Below are 26802 nucleotides of genomic sequence, written 5' to 3'. Positions count from 1 at the left end.
CCCCTGGTGACAGCCCAGTCTCTTAGCATCCAAATCCCTTCTGTCCCCTCCCCTGCCTACCAAAGTCTGTGGGGTCTGGGAGGTGGTGGGTCTGTGAGGTACCAGAGAATAGTCCCCTAGCATGCTGCCCAGGGCAGGCCCTGCCAGGAGCCAAGCAGGGGCACAGTCTCAGGAGGACAAGTGTGGAGCAGCACTCCCGCCTCAGCCCCGACCCCCAGCAAAGTCTGCCTCCCCGGCAGTGCTCCAGTTTGACCTGCTGTAGCACCATCACAGGGAAACAACACTTACCAGATCAACACAAGAGGTTTCTCTCCCTCGGGTGCTGCTTTGAAAGCTGCTGCTTCTGCCTGAAGCCCCATCTGACAAGGCTGACCCACAGCCCAGGGGCATCCTGGGGAGGTTTACAGGGACGAGGGAGCCCGGCCTGGGGCCAGGCAGGCAAAGGGCCTGAGCAGGTGGACTGGGGGCTCCTCGGGGCTCTCTGAGCCACTGCCTCCCCAGGGGCTGATGGCTTCCTGACAGGCGAGGCCCCCAAGTACGGATGGGGAATGGAGCCACATAGGCTGTCACCACCACCACCTGGGCCCTACCCAGGGAGGGCCCAGGGTCACCTGCCCGGCCCCCTGAGAGGGCAGGGAGCAAAGCGGGGAGGGGCAGTCCAGCAGCCACACCTGGGCTTAGTAAGTCCGGTCCCCACTGGGGATGGGCCAGCAGTCCCAAACTCTCAGAAGGGGAGAAACTGGGGCAGGAAGGGGGGAACAAGGGAGAGGAGATGACAGGCTAAACCAGATCTGAGATGGAGAACACGCCAGGTGGGGAATGGGAGGCAGGGGTGTCGGGGAATCACAGGGCCCTGGGGGTGGGGCTCTGGAAAGCGCAGCACATCTCCCTGGAGTGGACCAAAGGCCCCTTAGCCCTCCCCTGCAGAGCAGCCGGATGAAACTCAAGTTCAGGTTCTAATGAATAATCCATCGGTGTCGCCAGCCCCGCCCACTGAGCTCAGCCCAGCGAGATGATTTCCGTTACTGGGGCCTGCGATTAAAGGCGGTGATTAAAAGCTGCCTGCTGCACATGTTAATTTGCTTAAGATTCTGATCTCCTAAATCTCCTTTCTGGGCATTTAAGCAAAATTCCGCCTTTGGGAGCATGTGATGTGGCCTGGCTAGTGTGGGTGGGGCTGCACGTGGAGGAAGGGCCACCAGCCTCCAGTTCAGTTTGATTTCCTTCTTGTTTGAAGAAGCAGACAGGAGGACAGTCAGGTGATGGGGAGTGGGCAGAGGGCCCCTGCCTGAGCCCCCTCTCTGGGGTGGGTGCCCTGTGCCCCTGAGCCTCAATTCTGTCCTCCAGGCTGGGCGCACTGCCCTCTCCCCCGACCCCTCCCATGTGTGACACTCCTGCTTTGGGATCAGGCCCGGCTGCCTCAACCTGCTTCGGCTTGACTGGGGGACCAAGGGCCTTGCTCGGGCCTGGGGTTACAAGGAAGGAAGGGGCTTCCCAAGCCCTGGGGACAGAGCCCAGACCTGGACACCCAGAGCTGGGAGGTGCATTTGGCCCCACAGGTCAGAACAGTTGGCGAGGACCAAGCCCAGCACTGTAGCCCCTCTACCCCACTCTCTAGGGCGGGGCCGCGTCCCAGCTCTAAAATACTGTGTCCAGCAGGGGCTGGTCTGAGGTTGAATATGGTCGTGAGCTCCAGTTTGGTCCAAACTTCAGTGCCCAAGCACTGCTGGGAAGAGTCAGGAGACTGTGCCCTAAGACACGTGCGCCAGCCTGCGCCTTGGACCTGGTTTCCAGCCAGGCCTGCAAGTTGGGCAGACCTCACATGTCACCTTGGTTTCCCTACCCGAACTGGAAACACTGCACATGTGCCCCCAGGACCAGACTTTGGACGGGGGCGGCCACTCACTACCAGCTCCTGATAGCCAGGGCCACCTCAGGACCCTGCCGAGCCCATCCTCCCCACCTCAGGCTCCCTGACCAGACCTGAGCTGGCCCTGATCCCCCCCAACATGCACCAGGGGTCGCCTCCTGCTAACGCCATGCTCGGTGTCATGCGTGTATACTGCCATCACCCCTGACCCTACAGTGTCTCCACCTAGCTCTGTCTCTGCTGGGGTGGGGGGGCTCTAAAGACTGGAGAGACTCCGAGAGGCGCGGGGCTGCCCAGGGTCTCAGAGGGCAGAACCTGGTCCAGCTCCCGCGGCCCACCAGTGCCCTTCCACAGCCTGAAACCCACCTCCCACTTAAGAGTTTCATGGTTTACTTAAAGGGGATGGCACAGCCCCTGTCCTGTGGTCCTGCCAGAAGAGGTCCTACACCTCTGATCCCCAAAAATGCATCAGGCAGCCTGTCCCTGAGCAAGGTTGGAGACCTGGGCCATAACAAGGACAGAGTCTCTTCGAGCTCAGGGGACCCCCAATGGCCTATGTGAATGCACATGTGTGTGCCCCAGGGCTGGAGGGTACCCCTGTGCACAGCCTGTGGCAGCCTCTACCTTATCCTCCAGCCTCAGCTTCCCCATCTGTAACTGAGGAAGTTCCAGCAGTTCTGAGGGGGTGGCCAGCCTGGAGCCCCAGCTGAGGCCACGGATGGTCTGGAGGGCAATGAGGAGCAGAGGGCACCAGGAGGGATTGTAGCTGCAACCAGGCCATCTTGTGCCACAGGTCCAAGTGCGACACCCTTCGTGGGGGCTGCTGTGAGAAGAGCCCAGCCCTGAGCCAGGGGCCACCGTGGAAGGAGGCCAGCCCTGAGCAGTGCCTGGGCTGCAGGACAGCTGGGCAGCCTGGGCCACAGTGGCCACAGAGCTGGATGGCCCTCAGGAGCAGACAGCCTTGAGGAATCGCCTTCCCACTGGTGGAGTAAGTAAGAAACCCTCAGAAACCTTCACGGGGCACCTCAAGGTTCTGGCTTCCGACTCCTACATGAACCTCCAGGGAGATGTGCCCCAGGACCCTCTGCAGGACACCAGCATGCAGCCACAGCCCGGTCGCCTGTGAGGCTCTGCTGAGGGCCCATAGTCACCAGGGATCCAGCGCACAGCAGAGAGGCCCTGGTAGGTCCCTGATTCTGCTTCTCCAAGGCTGCTTCGGAATATCCCAGTTAGCAGGGCCCTCAAGGCACCGGGTCCAACGTCTCTTCTTTTCCACAAGGAAGACCAAGCAGAGGGGTCTTGCCCAGGGTTCACGGCCAGGCAGAGGCAGAGCAGAGACCAGGACCTAGGTCCTGCCCCCAGGCAGCACCCCATCCAGATGGGTCACCCCAACAGTTACACTGGCCCCTGCTGCCGCATCCAGTGTGGGCGCCGTGGCCCAGCGCGCATACGCATGTCTTAATCACCTCTGCAAGGAGTCAAGCGCTTGTTTAAAGATGGAAAGGCGGCCCCTTGGGCAACAAGGCGGTACTGACAGCCCCGCCACTGGGAGTGACACACAGCCCAGCAGCGGCACCAGGGAAGTTTTATTAATTATTCAACAATGAAACCAATTTAGTGTCGCTTTCTTGGTTGCTTTGAGAGTTCTGTAAACGTTACGGCTTCTGTTAAGGGACTGAGAAGCCCAGGAGGCCTTCACGGGCGGCCTGATGTACCCCACCATCTTAGATACGCACTCAACACACCAGTACGGGCTGAGCAACATCCTGCCTTGGGAAGTAGCTGGGGAGGCAGAGGCAAGTGGCACACGGAGGCCAGGCAGGGATCAGCCCCTCTGTCTGGGCCCTGAGATGTCCCCCTATGAAGATTTCCTGCTCCCTCAGGCCCTGATCCATGGGGTCACCCCTGTGATGAGCTGAGCCCAGGGCTTGGGTTGCAAGTCACAGAGGAGCACTTGGCCTGGCTGGAGAGGACTGGCCAAGAGCAAGCAGCCTGACCAAGCTGCCTGGAGTGACCACAGCTGCCCAAAGTGACCACAGGCCATGGGAGGAGATGGAGGCAGGGTGTGAGGTAGCAGTGAGGTGTGCGGCCATCTCAGGCCAAGCTCCAGAGAGCATCTGGGAAGATAACTGAGAAAGTGGAACCCAAGAAACCAAGAACTGGACAGAATTGTGGAGCACAGGGTGAACAGCCCAGGAGGCCCCGAAGCAGACATCCTGGGTGGGAAGGGTGCTGCTCTGGGCCTAGCATCCCCACCACCCCCGACACTCCCACGCCAGCTCCCTACAAGAGGGCATGAACCTGCCTTTTGGGGCCCCAAGCCCGGCGGAGCCTAGCAACCCTTCAAAAGGAACATTGTCGCTTGATCCCCAGGCAGGAGAGGGATAAACAGAGTCACACACAGCAAGGAGGGGCTGGGTTTGAGGTCGGTGGATTCAGGGGGCAACAGGGGCGGTGGAGTCCCACTGACCAGGGAGGTTCCCGTCGCCACAGCCTCTTCAAGGGTCACCGGGCAGGATGAGGGCCAAGGCCCCAAAGTGGCCAGATCCCTAGGACCTCAGGTCAACCCGTGGGAGGAGGCAGGAAAAATAGGCTGGCAGAGAGAGGAGGACACAGACAGGGGGGAGGAAGGAGGAGTTCCCAGAAGGTTTTGCCTGAATGGCCAAGGCCACACCCTCACGTGCAGGCCCCCAGCTGCCCAGGGGCCCGGTCCCCACTCAGGCAGGGGCACCGCAGCCATGACACACATCCACTCACCTCCCCCCACCCTTCCCCTGGGACAGTCTTGTGCCTAGATCACCAGAGGGACCTGGCGAGGTCACTGGGTCAGGGCCCAGCCCCAGGCTGCTGCGGCCCCCCAGACACAGCCCGCGGGAACAGCACTGTCCTCACTGCCCGGCGCAGCCGCCCTGCACCAACCTGACCTAGATTCTGCGCCCTCATGCAGAGCTGGGCAGAGCCATGGCCGCCTGGCACCAAGACAGTGGGCTGGTTTCCAGGCTAAATGTAGCCGCAGAGCCGCCGGTCCAGCCTACCCAAGGCAACCCCCAACACCCCAGAAATGGCCTACCATTGATCCCATATCAGGCTGGGCCAGCCCCCAGGACCTGGGCGTCCTCTTCAGCCTCACCAAGCTGTGCACCATCTTGGCACCTGTGTGCCCCTGGGCACGGGGACGGAAAGCCACTTGGCCACTTGCATCAACTAAAACTATACACATCTTTGAAATTAGAAGCACGTGCATGCCAAGCCCAGCCTTTGGCCACCAGGCCCACAAGCCTTGGATATCCTCCTGGGCCAGAGAGGCACAGGTGGCATGCATCCCCATGCTCTGGCCACATTCGGCCACCCGTGTCCCTGGGCTGTCCTTCCTCGCCCTTCCCCCCACCTGTTCCATTGCCACACACAGACCCCCACCCCAGCCAACAGCCAATGTTTATTAAGCACCTGCTGTGTGCCAGGCATTGTGCTTGGGGCTGGGAAGGGAGTGATGAGTGAAGTGGAAGCAGCCCATGCCCTCAGGGAGCTTGTGGTTCAGGGAAGGTGGAGGAGTGGCCAGGAGTCCCAGGTTCTTGGGAGAGCCGTGGGTTGGGTATGCAGAGTAGGGGACCCCTGGAGCCTGGCAGCTTTTGCAAACCCTCGGAGAGGACAGGTCACTGCACTGGTGGGGGGAGGGCGCCTCTGACAGGGGTGGGGAGCCGCTCCTCAGGCTGGGCCCAGACTGGGCAGAGATGGGGCTGAGGGCACAAGGAGGCCAGAACAGAAGCAGAGATTTCAGCTGGACCACATTCACCACAGTGAGATGAGTTCTGGGCCCAGGACCCAGCTCAGGGCACAGAAGAGTCAGAGAGGGGTGAGTGGGGGGGTGGGGATTACTGGACCCTTCCTTGGCCATCAGCTCCCGCCCTGCTCCCACCAAGGACAAACAGACAGTCCTGTCACTGGTGCTGGCCTGAAACTGTCCTCTAAATGCTGCCTGCCCCAGTCTTCCCGGAGGTGCAATTTCATGTACAAATTATTTCTAAATTTACTCCATTGCTATATCCAGACGGCCACTTGCTGGGTGTTCATTGGTAGAATGGAAACCATTTAAAAATTCTGGGCACTAGCACATGCGTCTCCAACCACAAAACAGAATAAGCGAATTAGAAAGCATTTACGATGAGGGTAGAGTCTGTCCTGATGACTTGTAGGGGGAAGGTGAGGCCATTGGGACAGGGCCAGGAGGGAAGGGCTCACGGTTTAGCTCTAGGGGCTCCAGGCACGTGGAGAGCACCCTGCAAGCTCGCGGCACCCGCCAGATTCCCAGTTTTCCCTCAGCACATGCTGAACTCAGTCTGGACACAGACCACAAGGGTCCTTCAGGACTGACCCTTTACAAAGAGAAGCCAGGTCCCTATGAAGCCATGGTCAGCATGTGGGCAAGGACACCCTGGGTGTCACCAAATCCTGACCAGTGGCCAGGGCCGCCCTAGTCACTGGGAGAGGGGGCCCCAGAGCAAGGAGTTAGCCACTAGCACCATGACACTCCAGACAGTCAGCTTTCCACCAGCAGGACAATGCTTGCATCCACACAAGTGTTCAAGCCCAGCAAGACTCCAGGGACACCGGAGGCGGATGTGGGGAATGAAATCGGGACTGTCCCATGAAGACGGGTCTATGGGGCGGGCACCAGGTTTTGAGAGCACAAGTCTGCCCAGGAGGTGCCAAACAGAACCACTGTCACTCCACACCCCCGCCCCACACTGGAGTTAGTGGGGTCCTAATCATTACCCTCCTCCTTCAGAGAGGTGGGCAATGCCCTGAGCAAGAGGGGTGCAGGGTGTCTGGGAGCAAGTGTGAGCACACCTGGGAGAGTGAACACAGTTCAGGAAGGGGGTGTGAACATAGCTCAAGAGATAAGTGGGGGTGTGAAAACACAGCTGGGAGAGGTGTGAACACACAGCTGGGAGGAGGTGTGAACACACAGCTGGGGGGAGGTGGGGACACACAGCTGGGGGGAGGTGGGGACACACAGCTAGGGGAAGGTGTGGACACATAGCTGGAGGGGAGGTGTGAACACACAGGTCAGGGGAGGTGTGAACACACAGCTGGGGAAGGTGGGGACACATAGCTGGGGGAGGTGTGAACACACAGCTGGGGAAGGTGGGGACACACAGCTGGGGAAGGTGTGAACACACAATTCAGAACCAGGGCACCTGGAAATCATACTTTCCCTCACGTTCAGACAGAGACACCAAGATCCAAATGGACCAGGGGTCCCACCAGGCCGCCGAGGGTTCAGGGCCTGGTGGGATGTGGAGCGGCCCCTCTCACGACTCTGTGCAGAGGACACTGCCCACAGAACAGGCAGTCTGGGCCCCTGTATCCATCAGCCTCCTGCTCAGCTTCCCTGAGCCTCGACCCTAGGCAGTCGCCTCTCCTTTGCTTTCAGGCTCCCGGGGACGACAACCTGGGGTGGTGACAGGTCACTCCCCTGCCACATGGTGATCACCACCCAGGTTCCCTCCACATGCATTTCCGCCCACAGCCCAGGGCGTCAAGCCCTGGACAGACATAGCACTGGGAGCCCAGGCGCCATGCCCTTGGCCTCCTGCTGTCCCCCTGCCCTGTGTACCCCAGCCCCCCTGCAATTGTGTGGGCCCCCGCAGCCATCAAGTGCTACACACGCAAATGTTTATTTTCTCTTAGGGCACAAAAAAAGAAAAACAAGACGGTTGGCCTATCCAGCGGGTGAGTCACTGGGGGTGTTCAAGCAGAGGCGGGGAGCAACCCCCAGCACCTCGCAGTGGGGATGGGAATGGCCCCACCCACCCACCCCTGCAGGTGCCACCTTGACACAGAAGGAACGCTTGTCAGCCTCTGGCTAGTCACTCCAAGGAAAGCTGCCTCCTCCAGGGAGTCCTCACTGACCACCTGCAATCTCCTGGTGCCCCTCAGAGGTGGGAAGTCATCCAGTAGGCTCAAGAAGGGGGCATCCCCCACTTCAGCAGACCATGGTTCCCTAGGGAGCAGCTGAGCCTCATACTTCTGAGTGACCACTGTTGGCAGCTGGAAACGAGGGCAGAGGGGTCAGGAACCCCATATCATAGCCCTCGGGGCTGCCGAGGCACAAGGCCCCCCAAACCCCGGGTCCCTCAGAGCCCCCACTTCATTGCTGCACCTGCCCCCGATCACTGAGTGGGCAACCGGCCGACTGACCGCAGGCTGGAATTCCAGCAAGCCAGGGCGGGCTGACCCAGAACAGCCCCTCAGGGCCAGACTGCACTCCTGCTCACCTAGGATGAAGGCACCAGCCCGTCGGTCCAGGCTGGCTTCCGAGGGTGGCCCCACCTGGCCCATCCTGAGAGATCTGTGAGTGTCCTATCCCCAGACCACTTGGGTAAGGACTGACCACTGTGATGACCATTAGGGCAGGACTGAAAGCCACTGCAATAGCCTGGAGATGGCTCCTTAGGAAAGGGGATGGCAGCCAGGGACCCAGGCTGGACAGAGGACCTGAAGCAAAGGCCCAGGGACAGTGCCGACCACCCTGTGGTGCTTCAGTCATGGGGGCAAGCCCCACGGTCTTTTCCCGCCTGGGAGCCAATGTGGCCCTGGGACCCACTCTCCGCCTACCGAGCACAGCCCTCCCCCAGCCCAGGAAAGGATGGGAGGGGTTGTCCTCTGAGGACTAGGTGGGCTACAAGCCAGGGCCCTCCTCCCATCCAGACCCCTGGACAAGCCCAGGTAAGGGGAAGGTGCCGAAGGTGCTGGCGGCTTCCAGCCCGGTCCTCCACATGGACCATCGCCCTGCCCTTCCATCTTCCCTCCTTCCCTGCAGGGCCAAGGGGCACTCACAAATGCAGTCTGGGCTCCGCGAGAAGCCAACTGCTGGGGGGCTGCCTGGGCCCCCACCTGACGAGCCTGCGGGTTTCAGATGGGCTGAGCAGCCCCGGTGACCTTGTGTGTCACCAGGAGCGGGGCCCAGTGGTGATGGCTGAGTCACCTCCCAGGGCTTTTTCAGGCACAGCTGAGTGCAAGGGGGCAATTTAGGTCTTTTTGAGGAGACAGGAGAGCATGTGATAGAAAACACGAGGTCAGGACTGAGCACGCAACCATGTGCCCCCTCCCCCCAACGGGAGGCCCCCAGCTCCTACAGGTGGGGGGCCACAGATGCAGCATGGGGCCTTGATGGGGTGGAAGCAGGCACCCCAGAGGTGGGGTGTGTGGTGGGCTTGCTGGGCTGGTGGAGCCAAGTGGGCCTTGCTGCATGACTGGGGGGTTGGGTCCTAGAGACCAGCTGTGGCTCTTTGAGTGTCTTTCTAGGAGGGGTGGCCCAGCAGCCCCCACCGCACTCCTATTCTGTCCTGGGCAGCAGACGGAAGAGGTCAGAGGCTAGCAGGGGTCTGGCGCTGTGGTCTGATGTATCATCTGGTCAGGTGGCTGGCTGACCCTGACTGTGACTACAGACCGACAGGTATGGGCTGGTGGCCTCCCTGTGCCTAATGTCCCCCTCTGGCCAAACTGACTCTCCCTGGGCCTCTGTCGGTCCCTGTCCATCGCCTGTCTGCTCTCCTGAGAAAAGTCCCCCAGAACCAGGCACCAGCCAGAGCCTGTCCTGTCTGGCTCCTCGGCCGTCCAGTTCAAGCCGGCAGGTCTCTGCAGAGCAGCCCCTATGAGGGGGACCAGGGAAGGACTCGCCGGGCAGGACCGTCAGAACCCATGGGCCAGAGGAAGTGGGCAGCCCCAGGGAGATGCCTGCCCTGCCCCTCTTATAGTCCCCGAGGACCCCATCTCACTCTGGGCTCCGCTTCCTAAGACGCATCAAGTACCCCCCAGCTCAGCCTGTGTTGATGCTGTTTCCTTACAGACACAGAATATAACTCCCAATAATGCCAAGCCCAAAATAACCCCACAATGCGCCACGTGCCAAGCACCCACCGGAGAATGTAGCCGAGCAGAGCACAGCTGCAGAGTCGCTTTAAAAATACTCTAAACACGCACATGCAAACACACACAAACCTGCTTCGAGGATGCCTGCCCCGCCCACGGCAGGTAGGGGGTGAAGGTGGGGACACAGGCAGGAGGGGGAGCCCAGGGGCTGACAGGCGCCCCCAGGCAGCAGCACAGGTGGAGGGGTGCACAGGGCACCCAAACGTGCTCTTGCACTCCTGACCGCAGCTCTGACCCCCAGCCTTTCCCAGCCCTGCCCCTAAGACCTCATGGGATGATGCTACCCCAGCGGGGAGGCCAGTGAGGGGGGCGGTGCCCTGGGCGAGTTCCCCTCTGCTGGAAGGCGTGGCTGCCTGGACCTCCACCTTCCCCGACCCAGCCCAGCCCCATCTTGGGCCCTCAGCCCCTTCCTCCTCTCCTTTGCCACCACCCCCGCCATTTCAAGGGCCCGCCAATGCCCACCATGGCCGAGGGAGGTACAGGTGGGCCTTTCAGGGGGCCGTCCTCAACTCTGCTGGGGGACGGTGGGCCTCTCCCAGGACGGGTGCATGTCTGCCTGAGGCAGGTGGAGGAGACGCCGACTCGGCCTCTGGTGCTCAGTCCCAGATACCCACTGGCCTCGGCTCCCACGCCGGAAGGTCCTGGGCCTGGCCAGCTCCCTGCACCCACAGCCCCAGGGCTGCACCTGAGAAACCCAGTCTAGCAGCTCTTTAGCTACTGAGAGGCCAGCAGGGCCCAGACACTGCAGAGGCCAACCCAGAACCCCCTGAATGTCAGGAGAAGCTCACTGGTGCCTAAATTCTCCCCTCCCCAAACTCAGGGGCTTCATCCATGAGGGGCGCTCCAAGGTCCCTCATGGTCCCCACATCCCAGGATTGCAACCAAGGGATTCCCAGGAAGGTTAGGTCAGCCATCAAGCCACCTGCACCTGGTAAAGGGGCCAGGCCCACCCAGGGCATTGCCGGTCCAGCCCCGGCAGAATGAGGGGCTGGGACTTGGACACCTGGAGCCTCCCCAGAATGACCCCTCATTGAGCCGTCCGGGGGGGGCAGCCATGCAGGCCACACCCCACGCAGGCAGGAAGGGTGACAGCAATAGGGACAGGCCATTTGCTCAGTCCCTTGGGACATAGCTTTGCCCAGAGGGGCACAGGCTGGCTTTGCTCTGGGGAAGCAGACCCCCTGCCTGGCCCCGCCAACCCCAAGCCCATCTAGGCAAGCAGAGTTTCGCTGGAGCCCGGCCCTTGCTGCTGCCCAAGGGCCGGAGTGGATGGCCACCTGCTGCTCTGGAATTCCACTGCGCCAATCCGGCTGCAGCTGAGAAGTGGGCCACGGCCTGGCCTGGAAAGCGGTTGCTCAGAAACGCTCCATGGTCACGGGGTCTGCTCTGCAGCAGACGGCCTGCGGGAGCCGCATGCTGCTGAGGTGCCTGGACCTGGGGTGGGGCTCCCAACCATCCGCTCCTGCACCCCTGGGGGAGCGGACCCCAGCAGCCCAGATCCCATGCTCACTGCCTGCCCCACCCCCAGCAAGGTTCAGGAGGTGCTGGGTATGGAGGACTCCAAGCCTCGGGCTCACCGGGGGCTGGGGGCTCCCTTTGCTACCCCACCCCACCTGAGGAATGCAGAAAAGGCTTTCCCAGCAACCCCTGGCCCGGTGTGGGCCACAGTCCTGGGGACACTGGCAGCTGCAGCAGCCCACCCCAGCTGGGGGAGGGGGGCACACACACCCAGGCAGGGCCCACTGCTGGGGTCGGCAGGAGTGTGATGACAGCACCCCAAGGGGCAGGGTGCACAGGAATGAGAACCCCAGCAGGGTGGCAGGACTGGATCCCGGGGCATGGCTCTCCTCTCGGTGGGGGGACAGAGGGCAGCACCGAAGGTGGAGGGTCCTGTTTGTTCCAGGAGCAGTGGTCCCAACCCCCACACCACAGCCAGCATGACCGGGCCCCATGGCCCCTTCCATGAAAGGAAGAGGAACCAGTGCCCAGTGAGCGCCTACTGTGTGCACAGACTGTCCTAGTTAACCAGCCGCCACGGGTCTCACCTACGCCTCCACCTGCTGCCCTGAGACCCCAGCAGATCACCCCACCAAGCCTCCATGTCCTCGACTTTTAAATGGGGCAATAATAGGACCAAGGCCTCTAGGCCTGAAAAAAACACACATAAGGGGGTTTCCCAAGACCTAGATGGAGGGACGAGGCCCCTGGACCTGACTGGAGAGCCCGGCCAAGCCTCCCCACACAGAAATTATTTAGGTGCCTCTCCAGGCAGGAGAGGAGGGCGAGGTGGGGGGAGGCGACATGAGGCGGGGGCAGCCTGCCTCTGGCTGGTCCTCTCCCCAGGGATCACTCCAGGTTAGCGCTGCCTCTAAACTGACATTAAATCCTCCCACCAGACTGCTCTCCTGCACGCAGGGTGGGTCCCAGGGACCCCAGTCCAACACCGCTCTGGGAAGCTCCAGTTTGCTCCCTGAAGGCTCCATCCAGTACACAGGCCCAGCTGTCCCCTGGGTTCACCTCTCCTTTTGCAAACCCAGGTGGACATGGTGCCCGGGGGCAAGACAGTGACTGCCACAGCCCCATGGGGTCCCCAGGGGTGCCCCCTCCCAGAGGGGCCCTGCTCAGCCTGCCCTCCAGGCTGCGGGGAACACAACCCCCACTGCCCAGGCTTAGCATTTCTGGAGGGTGACAAGATCCCAGGCTCGGAACGTGTTTTCTGTGTGAACAGACACTGGCACAGGGAGTGCTGGGTGCCAGCGCCTCCCCCCAGCTCAGCCTGAATCATCACCTCCTGGCAGCCCCAGTAGGGGGCGGGGGCCAGGCTGGGGGCCCAGAGCCCATGGACGCAGGAGGCAGAGGCCATCCACTGAGGGGTTGATCCACAGTTACAGGGGAACTCTCTGCTCCGAGTGCAGGGGACCCTCTCCAGGCGGCCCCTGCACTGGCTAAGGGTCCCACAATGCCAACCGATAGGACTTCCCATGGCCCTTCTCCTGAGGAACGGTGAGGGTTACGGCTCCAGGGGTGAGCTTTGGCCCATGGAGCCAGTTCCTGGGGCTGAAGAGAAGCTACCAGGCAGGGTGCAGGGGGCTTCCGGGGAGCAGGAGTATACGGCCAGCACTGCCCCCAAAGCCATCTTCATAAGCCATATTCTTGGTGAAAGTTTCTGGCCTGTTGCTGAAGGCTGCAACCGATGGACATCCCCTCAAATAACTGTGAGGGGTGGCGGCCCATCTGAGCGCACACAGCTCTGGGCTCCAGACCCCCAGAGGAGCTGGGGCAGGCCTACCACTCCACCTCCATCCAGAGATGGTGGGATGTGGGGGGTAGGGAGCCCATGGCCCCTTGGCAATATGGAAGCCAACAGAGGCCTCCATCCTGGACCACCAGGCCCCATCCGCCAACTGCTGCCTGGCACCCTGGGTCCTGCTTCGAGGGGCCGAGCGACAGGAACCCATGTCCCCTAGGGAGAGCAAGGAAGCCTCAGCTCAAGTGGAGTAATTGCCACCTTCTGGCAGGCTCCTCACCTTGGCTACAGGTTAACTTACTCACTCTGCCATCACCCACACCCCTTGTGACAGGTGAAGACGATGAGGCTTGGGGAACCAGCATCTGGCCCAGGAACCCACAGCCCAGGGAGCTGCAGGTCCGGAAATGCTGGGAGATGGTGGGGCTCAGGACCAGGCTGTGGATTCACCCCTCTCCGTTTTCTGAAGACTACACCAGGCCTCCCGGGAGGCCCTCGTCCTCACTGCTCAGGAAGGCGATCGGGGGCTCCCAGAAAAGTGGGCCATTTGGTGACTGGCCCAGAGCAACACCCTGTGCTGATAGGCATTCCTTCCACCCAGGAAGGATGGGAGCCCGGAGGACACGGAAGGTCTCCAGGGAGGCAGGAGGTGCAGGAGGCCCCGGCTTCACTCCAGATGGAGAGCCAGGCCCTCAGCTCCACCAGGGGAGGGGACAAGCCCTCCGACCAGCCTCAGGATGCCGGCCACTGCAGGGAAGCTGTTATGCAATCCCTTAGGGGCCCTGGTGAAGGCTGGGCTCCGCTGAGCTCTGGGTAGAGAGAAGTGACCGTACTCACCCAAGTTCCAAGACCTGCAGGCAGCGCTAGGCGCTCGGAAGCATCAGAGGCCGCAGGGGACGGTTCTTCAGGCAAGAGCCAAGTAGGGGGCAGTGGCAAGGGGGCCCCCGCTGGGGTGGGGCAGAGAGCTACACACACAAACAGCCTCTCCTTTGCTGCACTGCAGGCTGTTACTTCCCCATTTCAGAGGTGAAGACACTGAGGTTGAGTCCCTGCCCAAGGGCACAGAGGGGCTGCAGAACTGGAGCTGAGCCAGGCCTTCCCACCCTGGGGCGGGGCCCCCCCACCCCTTATCCCAGCTGTCCTGGGAGCGCCAGCCCAGAGCAGAGGGCCAGCGCTCCCAGGAAGCAGAGCTACCTGCAGACCTGGTCTCCACCCACCCCTGACCTGGCATCCTGTTTACAACGCATATTTAGTAACCCATACCTCTCTTGAGTGTGTGTTTTCCATGCTCTCAGCTAACACCTAAAGCCCGCTACACACAGTTTTGGGGCGGCAAGGGGCCACACCGGGGCCAGAAGGGCCTGAGAGCAGCTGACTGAGGCACTAGAGCGCCCAAACCGCTGGCTGCAAGGGTCAGACTCTGATGTGGGGGCTTTTGGGAGAACCCTGCCCCCCGCAGGGGGTGCTGTGACCAATGGCCAGTGGGATCTGGGAGCAGCCATTCACTAAGAGGATGAAGCCCCTGCCCAGGACACACCCAGCCTCCACACCCCCCCAGGAGGCCAGGACCTCCAGAGCCCCCTCCGCACCTTCCCCCAGGAGCCTCTTAAGTCAGTTCGCATCCCCGTCTCTCAGCCAAGGAGAGATGGGGGTGTTGGAAACCAGGAGGCAGCCAGGCAGGGCTCCACAGCTGGGCAGCCCTGCTCATATGTCAGAGAATCCCATGCCAGCCCTGTCCTTAGCCTGGGGGGCCCAGAGGTGTGAGATCCAGGCCCTGGCTCACATGTATCCACCAGTGGGTGCAGTAGACAGACAACACGACCAATGTGGGGTGCTGAATGGTGGCCCCCAAAAGATGTGTCTACACCCCAGATCTTATCTGGAAAAAAGTCTTTGCAGATGTAATCAAGTTAAGGATCTTGAGACAAGGCCATCCTGGATTACCCAAGGGAGCCTAAATCCAACAAGTGTCCTTATAAGAAGAGGGGGGACAGGACGCACAGAGGACCAGGCCGAGTGAGGACGGAGGCCGAGGCTGGAGGATGCAGCTGCAGGCTTCAGAGGGAGTGAGCTCCTGCCAACACCTTGACCTCAGACTTCCCACCTCCAGGACGTGTGAGAATAGCACCAGTAATTTGAGGCCCCCCAGTCTGTGGTCATTTGTTCCAGAATCCCCAGGGCACTCATGCTACCTTCTGGGCTCGTGGGTTCAGGAAACGAGACATCTTCTTGAGGCCTCTGCCAGGGTCTGACTGTCTGGGAGCCACCAGGATGAGGACCACAGAGGCCTCAGGCCCAGGAGCCTCCCACCTGGCAGGGAGCCCTTTAAAGAATGACTCGGAGGACGGAGGCAGCTCAGGGGCCAGGGGAAGCCAGGCAGGAGAACCAGTGCCTCACTCAAGTCAGAGTGTCCACCAGGCTCTCCCTCCCTGCATGAGAGGGCAGGGACATTTCAGAGCCTGCCCCACCACCACCCTCCCTGCCCTCCTGCCTCCTGGGGTTGAGGTCTCAGTCAAAAATGAAGCCCAGGGTCATAGCCCACCCCTCGACCCACACAGGTGGTCCCTGCCTCCCTCCATCACAGCTTTCCTGTCTGGCTCACATGTCTCTGTGCTCCCCACACCCATCCAGCTGCTTGGTCCCATTAACCAGTGGGACGGACCCGTGGTGGGTGCCTCCAACATGCCAGCCATTCACCCTCTTCCCCGGGGTCTGGGAGCAAGACCCTGCACAAGAGCCAGGGTCCATGCACGTCTCCGCAGGCACCACAAGGATGGAGGCAGTGAAGTGGTTGCTGACCCCACAGGATGCAGGAGAGGGGAGACTTTCGGGGCCTTCCCCACACATTTTCAGGGCCACCTGGATGGGCTTGTTTGCCATTCAGCCTGAGCCTCCTGGAGCCCCCGGCCCAACCTGTCTGATGCGGAGCAAGAGCTGTGAAAAGAGGCGTGAAGAGTCTGCTCTGATCTGCCGGGGTGGAGACCCTGTGATCAACCCCAGAGGCTGCTGGGAGCACAGAGCAGGGAAGAAGCAGGAAGAAGAGCCTTGGGGGGCAGACTGGGAGCAGAGTGGACCCCTAGACCACTCTGCCCCAGAGGGATACACACACACACACACACACACACACACACACACATAGCTGCAGGGGCTGGAACCCAGGCCAGATGAGCCCCAGGGAGCACATGCCCTCGGGCCAGGCCCTTTCCCCAGGTCGGGCTAGGCTGGGTAGCCAGGCGGGCTCCTTTGTCCCTTTGTGCTGGGCTGCGAAGGGACAAACTGGCTGGCTGGCGGCTGCGCTGGAGACATCTCCCAGGAGCCCTCCCTCCCCGTTCCGTGGATGCGGGCCTGTTACACAACAGACCTAAGAATAATCCGGAGGGCGGGCAGTGCAGGGAGAAGGCTGTCCTGCCTCCCGGGACCCCTAGAGCTTCGGCAGGGGGTGGAGTCAATGGCATGTAGGTCCTGCTGATGCCCGGGGCCGGGGTCTGTCTGGAGGCTCGGGGACACCCCAGGGCATTCCCACCCCCAGCACCTGGGAGACTGGGCAGTGGAGTCCTGACTCCCACCCCAACCCTGGCTCCCAGGACAGGTCTGGCAGTTGGGAGGGGCAGGCAGAGCCCTAGAAGGCCCAGGGCCCTGTCTGTCCAGTGGCCCTTGGGGTCAAAAGTCCTCCTGGGCTGCAAGAAAGCTGCAGGCTCAGTGGGTATGTGCCCTGAGCCCCTGAGGGCTGTCCTTTCCCAGTGGCTCCCAGCATGTGGGGCCTGGGGAATACAGTGGACATGGGTGCAGGACAGGGTAGGGGACAGTCAACCCAGCAGTGACAGGAGGGGAGCAGGTGCGGAGCAGCAGGGGACCCACCCATGGGTCCCGAGCCCAGACTTCCTTCCTTCCAGGGAGCAGCCGGCAGGGTGGGCAGGATAGTTGCCAGCTAATGAAGTAGTCCAAATAAGTGCAAGGTAGCAGAATATATACAAATTGGCCCACAGCTCTTCATCTACTGCAGATATTAAAAATTAAAATCCAATTACAACTCATATTGTCAAACCTGGCTGCTGCCGCTTACGGCAACCTGTGTGCAGGGTGGGGGATTATGTAAGCTGAGCTCTCAGCTGCAAGGAGTGAGGGCCTCGAGGAACCTCCTAGAGGGTCTGCAGGCATCTCTCCTATCCACTGGCCCCTCTGGCACCTAAGGGATCCCACAGACCTGCCAGCTGAGGGAGTCCCTGCCTGGCCACCCCCAGGAGGGGTTGCTGCCAGCCTGCTGGTCGTCCTCCCAGGGCCCCCAGCAGCCCCCTGACAGCAGCCGCATCAGCTCTGCCGGTGGCTGGATGACAAGCCCAACCCCGGGGACCCCAGCCCAGCCTCCGGCTCACTGCACTCCCTGGATGTGCCTCATACAAGAGGTCAAGGCCGGCAGACCGCCCCACCTCCGGCCAGGGCACCCAGGCACAGCACACACTACCTGGCCCAAGAAAGGGGGATCCCTCTCCCACCATGGGCACAGGGTCACAGCCTCTGGCCAGGCACAGGCCAGGGCCTCCGAGCTCTTGGACCTTGGGAAAGGGGGCTGTGGGGACCCTTCAGCCACGATCCAAGGGCATACGCTCCACCTGCCTCCCCGCACTTTCCGGAACCTCTGATCTTCCCCCACAGGGCCACATAGAGGATGTGGCTATGGGTTAAATGCAGATGGGAGTTGGGGGCGGGGGGCTGCTTATCCCAGAATCCTAGGGGAGACAGGCCAGCTGGCTCCTGTTCTCACCACCCAGGAAAGGAAATGATGACCTCTGACCTCTGTGAACCCCCTCTGGGGCTGCAGCTCTCTGACTGGGCTGTGGGCTCAGAGGACCCTGGCTGATCACAAATGCTGCCATGAGTGCAGCGTTCGGGCCCCAGGTGCCCCAGTGTCACCTCTCAGGGGTCAGGCACAAACGAACAGAGAGAACACAGAGCCCGCACATTTTCAGGGGTGAAGGCCATAGGGAAAGGCCAGCCTGGGCAGGGGGTCTGTGGTCACTCTGTGCTGCTCAAGGGTCCCTGAGCAAGACAGGTGGAAGAGAGGGGTAGGGAGGCCTTCTGCTTCCTGGGCTTCCTCCCTCAGCCAGCCACAGAGGTGTCCACATCCCCAAAATGACACTGGCCCCCTAGCTCCATTCGCAGGCCCCAGGCCCCAGGAAGGCCTGCTTCTCCCACCCCCACCAGCAGACCACATGGGCAGAGCTTTCCCTGAGCCTGGCTGTGTCCTGCCAGCCACAGCAGTGCCCACCACATGCACCCCTGCCTGTCAGCACTGGAAGAGGCTGGCCCAAGGCCAGAAGCGGCACCTGCAGCCCCAGGAGACATGCCAGCACCCTCTCTGCGCAATGTCCACCCAGCACCCAAAAGGCAGGGCCCCTGTTGCGCTGTCCATACCCAGCTAGAGAGCATGGCCTCTGGACCAGGGCTCTGGGGGGCGCAGTCTCAGGTCAGACATCCATCCCCAACCAGGGCAGGAAAGTTTGCAGGGGGCGGCCTCCAGATCCCTCAGCCCACACCTGCAGCCTCCAAAAAAGCCCAGGACCTTTCCCATTCCATCCTACTCCCACACCCCGGCCAGACCCCTATAAGATCAGGGCCCCCTCCCGAGGTCTGGACCTCAGAAGCAGCTCGACCCACCAGGCGGCGGCGGCGGAGGCCGGCCAAGAGGGGAGCCGCTCGAGCCCCCTCCCCTCTGGGGCCCGGACCCGCCGCCCAGGGCAGCGGCGCCCCCGCGCGTCCACGGAGCCCCGGGCGCAGCAACAGGAGCGGCGCGGCACCTACTGTGCTTCCGCGGGGCGGCTCCCGCGTCCATTGTCTCCGAAGCGGCGGCGGCGGCGGGGGGCCGAGGCAGTCCGGGCTGGGGCGCTGTGAGCGGCCGGCCCGAGGCTCGGGCTGGGGCGCTGTCAGCGGCCGGCCCGGGGCTCGGGCTGGGGCTGAGGCTCAAGCTCGGGCGGCATCGCCCCACCGACTCGGAAGCCCGCGGCGGGCTGTGAGCGCGGCGGGCTCGGCGCGCTGACACTGCGCCCCGTGGAGGCGCCGCGCGCGGAGAGCGCTGTCACTCGTGCCTCCCGCACCACACCCCCTGCCCGCCCCGCGCGGGGAGGGGGCCGGGGGCGCGGGCTCGCAACCGGCGCAGAGCTGCGGGCGCGGGCCGTGGAGCCGGAGCGCAGAGCGCGGGGCGCCGGGCGCATAGTGGGGCCAACCGACGGGCCCCACGCCGGCCCGGCCAAAGTATAATACATTCGGGGCAAGGATGCGCCGGCAGCCTCCCCGTCCCGCCCCCACCCCCCCTCTCCGGGCCTCGGGTACGCCCGGGCCGCGGGACCGGGAAGGGGGCGGGGCCGAGAACCGCTTCCCCAAGCCGAGGCAGCGCACTTGTGGAGCCGGTAGTTGGCTCCGTGAAACGGATATGTGCCAGGCGTTGCCCTCCCACCACACTCCCATCCACCGCCACCCTGGTGCTTGAAGCAGGGACCTGGGCCACCCCTCACCCAAGGCGTAAGGTGGCATGTGCAGAAACCTGCAGGAGTGCCTGGAGCTGGTAGGGGAGGAGTGGCGGCCCAGCCTCAGAGCGGTTCCTGGGCAGGACACCAGGCACCCCCCCACCCTCAGCTCACATCAGGGGGCCGAGGGCCCTGAGTCGGAGGAGGGGCTCATAGCTGCCGCTGTCTTGGAAACTGCAACACTTCCCCGCCCCCACCCCCACCTCCCCCACCCCCCCCGCAGTCGGGAGAGAGCCTGGACACCAGGGGCAGCAGTGGAACTGCCCACCGCCCGCCCACCACAAAGGACAACACTCCCTAGCAGCTGCCCCAGCACACTCCTTGTCAAAGTTTCAGGTCCTCGGGGGCCCCCTAAGCAGTGACACACAGGCTCTGGACCATAACCTATCCTTCGTGGGACCTTCCAGCCAGATCAGGCTTCCTTGAGAGCGCCCCACTGCCCCTTTCTACTGCAGTGGAGGAGGCAGGAACAGGCCGGTCAGAGAACAGGTCCAGCCAGGCACCCATGTCCAGAGAGGCCGAGATCCCACCTGCCAGTCCTGGTCTAGTAATGACAGGAGATAAGATGCAAGCTCAGGTCCAGGCTCCCCACAGACCGGTGCAGATGTAACCTCAGCTCAACCCCTCCCCTCTCTGGGCCTCAGTTTCCCTGAATATAAGACCTGTTGATCTCTAAGGTTCTTTACAGACTGTTGCAGCCTGGAGGGGCCCAACTTTCCCCAGGCTGCATGGTAGGTGCCACAGACAGTGGGATGGACCTCAAGATCCCTCCCAGGCAGGGCCTCACTGACCCCCGAGAGACAGCATGCTGACACTGGTCAGGGCCAGCCTATCTCCCAAGATTTCTGCTTTCCCGGTGCACCGGACAAGGGCTGAACTCCTGCTCCCAGCCCCGCCCACACACCTGCACTAGGAGCTGCAACCAGACAAGTACTCTTCCTTACCCAGGTGTCCCTGGCTGGCTGCTATGCAGGCCTCCCCATCACCACCTCTGGCCTCAGGGCCTCCCTCCAAGGCACCCTACCCCTGCTTCTCCTACACGGGCCTGAGCGGGCTGCTCTGGCTCCAAACCCTCAGGGACTCTGCTCTCCTGTCACTCAACACAGACCGCTCAGCCTGATGCCCAGGGGGCCCCACCCACTGGCCTCCACCCCTGTCACTTGGCTCCCAAGGCCTGGAGTGAGACCCCCACCTCCAGGAAGCCTTCCCTGGTTCCCTCATCCTCCGGGCTCACTTCCTCTGGGACTGCCACACAGAACTTCCCTTGAGATGTCACAGGGGCTTTGCTCTTGTTTCCAGTCTGTCTTCAGCAAGATGATGAGGGCCCTGCAGGCAGGGCACCCTGTGCCCACTGCTCCCCCAAACACACCAGCCTCTCTGGCTGCAGGTGGCCTCAGGCACATCTGCTCTCCAGACTGACCCGCTGCCCCAGGCACCTGGAAACCATCACCATGGGCAGCATTGCCTGGCTCTGGAAGCAGCAGGTGGTCCAGGCGAGAGCCCAAGGTCACCCCTGAGGGCAGAGGCCCGGAGACACACACGTCGAGGCGGCAAGAGGCACAGCGCACGCCATGGGCAGAGCAAGGGCACGCTCACCAGATCAATAAGCGTAATTGGGTGAATGTGCAATTCTCACCCACTAAATTTAGAAAGTGTTTCAGTTTTCACCAGCATCTGGTCTTAAGACATCTCGTTCTCCATCAGAACTCAAGATAACATGCAGGATCAGAGCCAGCTCACCCATCTCCCGCCTCTACACACAGTGCAGGGGGCAGCCCTGGCTGGGCCAGGGCAACCAGCCATCTCCATGGGCACTGGAAGGGGAGTGGGTGAGCTGCCCCCAGACCTCCCGGGAACTTTGCTGCCCCAAGATGGCGCTGACTGGGGGGATCTCTGATGGGCTGGAGGTCTCTACAGGCTCTGCCAGCCCTTAGGAACCATCTATTCCTGACCCTGCCTTTCCTTGGAGAGGGAGCTGAGGTGCAGCAAGAGGAAGGCACCTGCCCCAGGCCTCCCCCGCCAGAGACCAGGTATTTGGCTCCCAAAGTGCTTTTTTCATTGGCAAGGGTGGGCACTTACATCTGGGTCTGGCAGGACAGGGAGGGTGCCTGAGCTGGGTCAGGACTCAGGGAGCCTGGTCCAAGCCATGTATAATGTGGCCATCCACAGGGCAGGCCAGCCTGAACCCATGGGTCGGGCAGCACAGTCCGCATCTAGATGAAGGAGGTAGAGCACATGAGCAACCCCCCCACCAGGGGCTCTCAAGTCCTGGGACCTGCAGGGGAACTGCCTGTGGACAGGAAGGGTGGGAGGCTGGTGGATAGGCAGGGGTGGGGCAGAGGGCTGCTTCCAGAGCAGGAGCCAAGGTCAGCTGGGGAGAAAACAGTCAGTGGCTGCAGCTCACAGCAGCATGGATGTGAAGGTCAGCAGGCCAGGGAGGAGGTATGGATGGGGCTGGGCTGGGGTGGGGAGGGGAGGACAGAGTCCTTGACCTGCCCAAGCCAGGGGTGGCTGGAGGTGCCCTCTCCTGCCCCGGATGGGGAACAGGACAGGGTGGAGAAGCACAGCACCCTCCCCGTCTTCCCTGAAGGCACCCCAACCCACTCTCGGTGCCCACCACTGCCTTCTCACCTAGCTGGGGGTCACTGGCCTGGGAGCAGCAGGGAAGGACCTGGGTGACAAGGAGGGAGATGGGGAGGGGAGGGGAGTGTGCCTTGGAGAGTGGGGAGGGACAGAGAGAGAGGGTGTCCAGAGCACAGGAGGGTGGTCCTAGCAGAGAGACCCTCCCCAGGGCCACCCCAGGGGGGTCTCTGGACCAGGAGACACTGGGGCCTGCCCCTCTTCTTACCCCACACCCAAGTCCTGGCCTATTCCACCTACCACTCTTATGAACCAAATATGGCTCCCATGCAGTGGCCAGCCCATTCATTCATTCCATTTGTTTGTTCCTTCAGTCCTGTAACCACTGACAGACACACTTTGTGAGTCCCCAGGGTGCCCAGTGGGATGACTGGGAATTCAGTGGACCCCCATCCCAAGACCCCTGCCCTAGAGGCCTCTGCCCACTGACCAGCATGAGCCAACCAACTTGCCTTGCACACTGGTTGATGAAAACTGTCACAGCTGACACTAGGCAGCTTCCTGGAGGGAGCACAGCAGGAGAGATCCTCAGAGTGGAGGGGCTGAACAGAGGGAGAAGGGCTGGGAGGTGCGAGATAGGAAAGGGATGCAGGGGCCAGATCACAGAGGGTCTTAGAGACAAAAGTGAGGGGGTGTTCTCAGGTCAGGTCCAGAAGATAAGTAAGACAGGTGGTTAGTGGGGAGAGGGCAGGAGACGGGAGATGGGAGGCTGTGCAACAAGAGGTCTGGCTGCAGGCCTTGTTAGGCAGACGTGGACACCCAGGTGGCTCAGACAGGCAGGGCCATGGGCAAGGAGAAAAGTGTGGGGACCCGAGACATTGAGGAGCAGGACTTGGGCTCCTGGACCTTGGGGGCGGTCCTGTCCTCTCAAACTGAGCTGACATCAAATTCTCAAGCTGACGAGTCTGAGATTCAGGCAGAGCCATCTGACTGGCCTTGGGAGGTCCATGGTGCACCTGGCCAGGAGGGGGTCCTGGGCATCTTGAGTGGGGTGACCCCTGGTGGGAGTAGAGAGTGGACCTCAAGTCTCTGGGGCGGGCAACCATGCTCAGAGAGCAGGGGGTCTGAACCGGGCAGAGTGGCACCCTGCTGCTGCCCAGGTGCCTGCCTCGTGGCCAGTTTGGATAGAAAGCAGACCCCGAAGCTGTCATCCAGGGGCCAGGTCTGGACTACATTCTCCCTCTCCCACCGGCTCGGGTCTGGAGTCCTGTGCCCGCACACACTGAGAGCTACCTGTCCCCTGCCCACATAGCTGCCCAGCTCAGTGAGAGGACAGAAGCCCTGGGCACTGGGCTCTGGGGTAGGTGCTGGGAGGGGCCAAGCACGACTTCACGCCCCTCACCCCCACTCCCACCTGAAGGGTGTCCTTCCTGGCCCCACCCCTCCTCATCTAGCCAGACTCAGGAGAGATTGGACCAGCTCCCTCACCAGTTCCTGCAGAGAGCTCCCCACCTGCTACCCCTAACACCCTTCACCTCACAAACACATTCACACACACTCCGGCCTCAGCAAAACCCAAACGACTTCTGCTGAGCTTGCTACTAGCCTGGCTGGCTTCCTCTGGCCAGGATGGTTGGTACGGTGCTTGGAGAGTGAGCTACCAGCAGTGGTCAACTCATCGGTGTCCTGTGTCCAGTGCATGAGGCCCCCTGCTCCCCTGGCCTCACTCTGGAAACCCCTAAGACCAGGTTTCCTCCCACAGGAAGCAGCTCCCAGGCTACCCGCTGCAGCCCCCAACTATCCGCTGGCCCCATACACTGGACCAGCCGCTCCATCCCCTGCTTCTAAAGCCGTGGCCCCTTCCCTTCTCCTGATCAGAGTTCAGTGGTCCAGCCCCCGTTTCCGCACTGCCCTGGGGTGCCCACCCCCCTGTAGACCCGGTGGGATGGTCTGGGGAGCATCTGCCTCCCCACCCGCCATCACAGCCAGGTCTCTGTCCCAGAGCCCGGCCCAGCTCTGACGTGTGCTGGGTTTCTGGTGCATGGGTAGTTGGGAGCTGCAGGCCCCACACTTGTCAGAAGAAATCTCCCCTGTGCAGAAGCTCTGAGCATGGGGGCTCCCATTCCACCCCAGGTATGGAGGCTGGGGTATCCCTCTACACCCAGACCCTGGGTGGATGCTCAGGACCAAAACAACTCATGGCTTCATCCACACAACCAGCCCAGATTTCATGATGACAAGAAGTATCAGTGCACGTGGCACCAGGAAGAGGGGCCTACAGGATCAGAGGACATGATCAGAAAGGTTCTGTCCCCCTGTCCACATGGCCAGGAAACCGTGCAGTCGAGGGCTCCTCTACTTGCTTGGGTGGGGCATTTACTAGAGGAAACACCTTCACCACACGCTTCAAGACTGGGGAGTCCAGTTGGCCTGCTCACCCTCTGGGCCACCTGTTAGAAACTGTGTGTAAATGAAGAGTTAATAGGCCACGGGTGAGCACCTGAGGGAAGCGGATGAGCTCACAGTACTTGGACTTTATAATGTCTACATCATCTACTCACAGGCAGGGTTTGGTTTTGCTTCTCTAAACCAGGCTGCATTCTGGATTCCTGAGGATAAGGACACTTCATGAGGGGAGTGCGCCCCTGCCCAGAGGCCCCCAGGGTGTCCAGAGAATGAAGGAGCCCAAAGCTGCTATTGTCCAAGGAGCCACAGTCACTTTGCCCAGATGCAGATCGTCCTGAAGGTGAGTCCATGAGTTCTGCCTCCTCCAAAAAAGCCCATGGCCCCGCACCAAGCAAGGAAAAGTGGCTGGGGAGACCAGAACAAGGGCAGCAGACGCCAAGGCTGCCCAGGAAGCTGAAGGCGGGAACTTCAAAGAGCTTGGCGCACATCAAATGCCAAGACCACGGTGCCTCCAAGGAAACAACCAGAGGTGCAGACTGAAATGCCTGCATAACTACCAGTGATCACATGCTCACTAGGTGCTCGGTGACGGCCGAGGCACCACATCCACCAGAGTGAGGCAGCCAAGGAAATTCATGCTTTGGAAGAAGATGCGAAGGTTAGAAGGGAGCCACAAGTCTAGGCTCCCAGGGCAGGGCTCGACAGGAGGGAGCAGGACAGCGAGAGGCACAGGTGGTGACCTACAGCAGCTAGAGCCTGCACACAGAGGTTCAGGGAAGGCTGTGTTCTGTGCCTCCAGACCATCTCCTCCAGCAAGTCCTGCTTCCTCCCTCAGCAGAAAAGAAACACAGCAAGGCCAGCACAGGGGGAACCAACTCCCAGGTAAAGCAGGCAGTCTGAACACACTTCGAAGCCCTCCTGCCATATAGACTCATAGTTCACACTCCTGCCATGTAGACTCACTCCAGTCCCCACCCCCAGCCTCATGGCCCAGAGGCTACAGCCGCCACAGACCCTCCAGCCCCAGGTCAGCAAGGACACCCACTCCACTGCCCAAGCACTGCAAGCCCTAGGGTGGTGGGGGGCCAGACCCACGCCTCGAGCCCCTCCCACAGCACCCCCAGATCCATAAACTCAGGGCGGCTCATTTGCACTGTCCTGCCTGTTGCATGGGATTAAGTAACTCTAAATGCAGAAGAACCTGGGTAGGAGACCATGCTGTGGGGGTGGGGCCTGGCCCCACCCTGTCCACCCGCCCAGGCCCAGTAGGAGTTGGTGCGTGTGGTCTGCTTTGGGCCAAGAGCCCTAGGCCGAGATGAGAGCCACAGAACGTGAGCCACACCAGCCACACGCACTGCCCAGACTGGAGCAGGGCCTGCGCCCATCGTGGACACCATGGACACAAGTCCAGTGTGGGTGGCACCGAGGGGGCACCAGGTGTGTCACTGGCCCCACAGCCTGAGCGACCAGGACTCCAGAGCAGCCCCCAGGCCCCCACTTCCTGGGTGCCTCTGCCCACCACACTGGCCTGGCCAGGGCAGCCACTGTGGCCCACAGGAGCCCAGACACGCTTCAGTCCAAGGCAAGAAGGAGCCTCCTGACCATCCCAGACAGCCTCCAGGACACACTGGCCTGCTTCGCCAGCTCTGAGTCTGTCACCCAGCCCACGGGCCACCCCTACCCTCCCGTGCTCACCAGGGCTGCCTCAGGACAGTCTGCAAGGACTTCCAGGCCAGATCAGGGCCCCGCCCAAGCCTGCCAGCCCTGCCCTCTGCCCCACACCCAGCACAGGACCTAGCCTGACGTCAGCATCAGTGAGCCAGGTGTGGGGGAGACAGGAAAGCATGGGGGTGGGGGCTGGAGCAGGGGGAGGGGCATCAGTCTGAGGGTGCAGCCCCCTTTCCTCAACATCACAGCCCCTCCCAACAGCCAGAATTGCCAGGGGCCCAGAGGCCTCCCCTCCCCTCCACTCCCCTGTCCAAGCACCCCTTCCTTGGGTGTCCATCCCAGACTGAGGTGAAAGGCAGGCCCTGAGCCCAGGCAGGGGACCACGTGCCTCCAAGCAGACACCCCCCTCAGGCGGAGAAGGCTTGTCTGGGCGCATCCAGGGAATGTGGAGGAATGAGGTGGGTGGCTCCCTCGGGGCCCAGGAGGGGGGAGACAGGGAGTGTAACGCCCACAGGTGTGCACACACTCTCAGCTCCATGCGCTCTGCTGGGGGCATGGCCCCCCAGGAAGAGCAG

General features: G+C 61.9%; 1 long non-coding RNA gene across 1 annotated transcript; it reads left to right on the top strand.

Moving 5' to 3' along the window:
• Positions 1-19387: 19387 nt before the first annotated feature.
• Positions 19388-26370, top strand: LOC110125002 (uncharacterized). The gene is made up of 3 exons (XR_002309939.2): positions 19388-19611; positions 21491-21603; positions 24747-26370. It is a non-coding gene; the product is annotated as an uncharacterized lncRNA (long non-coding RNA).
• Positions 26371-26802: the final 432 nt, after the last annotated feature.

This window comes from Odocoileus virginianus, chromosome 11, assembly GCF_023699985.2.
Source record: "Odocoileus virginianus isolate 20LAN1187 ecotype Illinois chromosome 11, Ovbor_1.2, whole genome shotgun sequence".
NCBI classification, from domain to species: domain Eukaryota; kingdom Metazoa; phylum Chordata; class Mammalia; order Artiodactyla; family Cervidae; genus Odocoileus; species Odocoileus virginianus.
This window is presented reverse-complemented; position numbering and strand designations above follow the sequence as displayed.